General features: G+C 38.0%; 1 pseudogene; it reads right to left on the reverse strand.

Moving 5' to 3' along the window:
- Positions 1-4218, reverse strand: part of LOC107653527 (DNA annealing helicase and endonuclease ZRANB3-like) — a 67936-nt pseudogene that overhangs the window by 20405 nt on the left and 43313 nt on the right.

Here is a 4218-nt window from a genome sequence, read left to right on the forward strand (position 1 = left end):
CAGGCGAACGAACACACACACACACACACACACACACACACACGAAATCGTCTGCCTCATGAAAAAAATGTATTTTAAAAAATGTAGTTAATATTTGCTTTTATGATTTATGTTATCCACCCGTGCGACCCACCCGCAAATAATCAGAATGCATTTTTTATTACCCGACACGCGGATTATCCACAGCGCCCGTGGATATAGGAAAAGCTAAATATTTTTGCTGCGTAAATCAGACGGACTTCCTGAAAATGCAAATTCATTCTCTGCCAGCAGGAGGTACGCACAGCAAAGCGGGAAAAACAGAGGTTTCCCCAGTAACGGCTGTACACAAAGCAGCGCTGAGCTCACAAACACTGCTTTATCAGACATTACATGCAAGATGAAATGCAAAAATCCTGATCAGAGCATCCCTAGTTTACAAATTGTGTAAAGTGAAGCAAATAAAGAGTACAGTGTTTACGAGTGTTACAAGTTTGTGACATACTGTATAGAAGAATGTTATACAAGTATGACATTAATATTTCATTTAATCGAAAAATGTTACTGAGATTGACACGCTTGAGAGGGTTACAAGGTTGCGTGAGGAATAAAGAAGAACGGTATGATGCTTCAAGACTGAGGCGTTACAAGGTTGTTTAAAACATTAAGGTTGTATGATTATGTTTGAGATGTTACAAGGTGTGTTTACAAGGTTGAGGTTTTACAAGGTTTTGTGAAATGTTACGAACAACAGTTTGAGAAGTATAAACTGACATTTCAGTGTTTATGAAGTTACAGTATGAGGCTATGTACAGAACAGAACAGTACATTTATGACATTGGGTGTTACGAGGTTGAGTGGCATACAAAAAGGAACATTTACAGTGTTTAAGATGTTAAGGTGTTAGAAGTTTGCTTTAAGTATAGAGAAGAACAGCATGTGTTATAGTGTTTAGGAGCACTACAATTACAACTACAGAGTTTGTGTGATGCACAAAAGTGAAGATTACAATGTTTACATTAAGATGTTACCAATTTCTGTTAACTATAAAGAATAGTACAATATGTACAGTGCTGAATGTTACTAGACTGTGACGTATAGGTTGAGGTGTTACAAGGTTTGCGTGAATTGTAAATAATAAAATACTAGGTTTACAAAGCTTTGTAAAGTGTAAAGAATAACAGTGCAATATTTACAGGGTTGGATGTTCTATATAGAGGAATGTTACAATGTTTTTGAGGTGGAGATTTTACAAGATTGTGTGAAGCATTTCAAATGTACTTACAATTATTACAGGGTTGAGTATTACGAGGTTGTGTGACCTACTGTATAGAAGAATATTACAATGTTTATGAGGCTGAGATGTTACAAGGTTGTGTGAAGCATTTCCAATGTACTTACACTGATTAAGAGGTTGAGTGTTATAAGGTGGTGATGTTCATACAAGGTTGTGTGATGTACTTTATAGAGTAATGTTTCAGTTTACGAGGTGGAGATGTTACAAGGTTGTGTAAAGCATTTCCAACGAGGTTGAGCGTTACAAGGTTGCGTTCGTACTACATAGAAAAATGTTACAATGTTAGCGAGTTGGACATTTTACAAGGTTGTGTGATACATTTCCAAGTAACTTACAATGCATACGAGGTTATATGCTACGAGGTTGTGTTTCGTACCGTATAGAATAATATTACAATGTTTACGAGGTGATGTTACAAGGTTGTGTACAGAGTAAAGAATAACAGTAAAATATTTACAAGGTTCGGTGTTACGAGGTTGTGAGACGTACTGTATAGAGGAATGTTAAATTGCTTATGAGGTTGTGTGACGTATTATATAGAGGAATGCTTATGAGGAGGAGATGTTACAAGGTTGTCTGAAGCATTTCCAACATACAATGATTGTGAAGTTGAGTGTTACGAGGTTGTGACGTACTGTATAGAGGAATGTTACAATGTTTATGACATGGAGATGTTACAAGGCTGTGTATAGCATACTTTTTAATGATTACAATGCTGGGGAGTTACAAGCTTGTGAAGTAGCCTATAAAGAAGAACAGTGAGGTTGTTACAAGAAACGTGGGTATTAAAAGGAACTGGTGTGTTACAAGTTTGTGTAAAGATTTACAAACAGCAGCACAATGCTCATAAGGTTGAGGTGTTACAATATTGTTTATAAGGTTGAGTACTCATTACCTGTCCAGCTGCCTGTATACTAAGTATGGCCACAAGCGTGTCAGGATCATTTTGAAATCGATGCACCGGTTGGATCCTTTATGCAGATGGAACACTGCCATCAATGCGGATATAACTTGCCTGGAAAAGAGAGAGTCCAAAGTAAATTCTGGTTTTTAACATTTTCATTCTTTTATTTATGTGTAAAAGCTTTTTAATGAAGGCAAAAATTGCACCTTTAAATCAAAATCCCTTCCAACTAAAAGCATTGAGAGAAGTAACAAAACTCTTTATAACCAACAATTGATGTAATAAAGGCTGAGTTTTGCAGATCTGTGCTTGTTCAGAGAGCATTAATGCGCTCAAGTCGAAACTTACTGCAAATGTGACACATTTCAAAGTAAGCCGTTGGCAACTTTTTAGTGCGTTTCAAATACGTTTTGGGCATTATCATCTTTCTACCATCATTTGACAGCTGTAAAACACAGGTGAAGCGGTGTACAACACCTTTCTCTCTCTCCGCCACGCAGAACTTCAGAACTTTTCGCACCCGTGTTAATTTTAGCTTCCAGCCTAACTTTTCTTCCCATCTCTCACTCGGGGTGCGAGGAGCGTGACAGGTGTGAGAAAGTCGCAGTGCATGTGCCGCCCCGTTTGCATGCGATCACACCTGCTGGTGCGAGGCCCCCTCTTACCCCATAAGATTCATAAGCACCAATTAACGGCAGGACAGATAAAAAAAGGAAAAGCCGAAGAAAATCTTCACAGTATCTGGGATCAAACGTCTGGCCAGTGAGCAGCAAAACAAGAAACGCGAAAAGAGAGGGGGCTGGGGGCCAAAAAGATGAGGAAATTGACAAAACAAGCTCTCATTAAAACAGTGAGACATCTGTGAAGACACCGTGTCGGCAACCAGCCGCGCTCTTTAGGGTGCAAAGTGTTTTTAGCGTGCCGCTGTGTGAACAGGGACAAGAAGAAAGGATTGTGGTAAAAGATGAATCAACAGCTCTGATGAAATGTCTGTTAGACAACAAAAATGGATGTCAAGTGATGCAATGCAAGTTTTGGGCCGATACCATTCAGAAGTGCACCAAAGTCTGAGTCACATCAAAGTTTATGATGATTTTTTTAGACCTGGATCATTGAGTCAGTCAGCTGAATTTGAAAACCTGATCAGTATGATTTGTAAAAGTCTGGTTTTGTGAAATGGACCAACTGATTTAATCTAAAGATCTAAACCAAATAAATACTTACGAATTTAAATAAATCATAGTTTTATTTTTGTTTCCATAATCTTAGAAATTTAATTATTTTCCAGGCCTGGAAATCATCCTTTCCATGTTCTTTCCATCTGAATATTTTTTAAGCAGAAGGAAAACTCACAGAGCCGTTTGATCCACATCACAAAACCACTCAAAATTATTAGCTTATACAGGGTTTCTGCAGGATTTTTAAGCTAAAATTTAAGACTTTTTAAGACCTTTTTTAAGACCTGCACAAATAAAATTAATACCATATGAGCGGGGTAGGGCAATGTCTATAGTACCATATTAAACTGTAAAAAACAATTATTATCAATAAATTATTATATCAATTAAAGGGGTCATATGACGTTGCTATAAAGAACATTATGTTGTGTATTTGGTGTAATGCAATGCGTTTATGCGGTGTACGGTTCAAAAAACACATTATTTTCCATATAATGTACATTATTGTTTCTCCTCTATGCCCCGCCTTTCTGAAACGCGTCGATTTTTACAAAGCTCATCGTTCTAAAAAAGCGAGGTGTGCTCTGATTGCCAGCTATCCAGTGCATGTGGTTGGCCGAATACCTCAAGCGTGTGACGGAAATGTTACGCCTCTTACCTCATACTGTGATCATGCAGTCTTCCAGCAGGACGAGACTCAGTCCAGCTGCTCTGCTCGTGCACATCCCATCATCGGTTCTCTTTTAGCAGTTCAGTCAATGTACTGTTAGGAGTAACTGAACACCTCGGGATATTGGTTTATTTCGCGTCAGAGGGAGTGTCAGGCACGTTTATAAACCGAATAACTTAAGTAATTTGTG

This window comes from Sinocyclocheilus anshuiensis, unplaced genomic scaffold (genome assembly GCF_001515605.1).
Source record: "Sinocyclocheilus anshuiensis isolate Anshui unplaced genomic scaffold, SAMN03320099.WGS_v1.1 scaffold1079, whole genome shotgun sequence".
Classification (NCBI taxonomy): Eukaryota; Metazoa; Chordata; class Actinopteri; order Cypriniformes; family Cyprinidae; genus Sinocyclocheilus; species Sinocyclocheilus anshuiensis.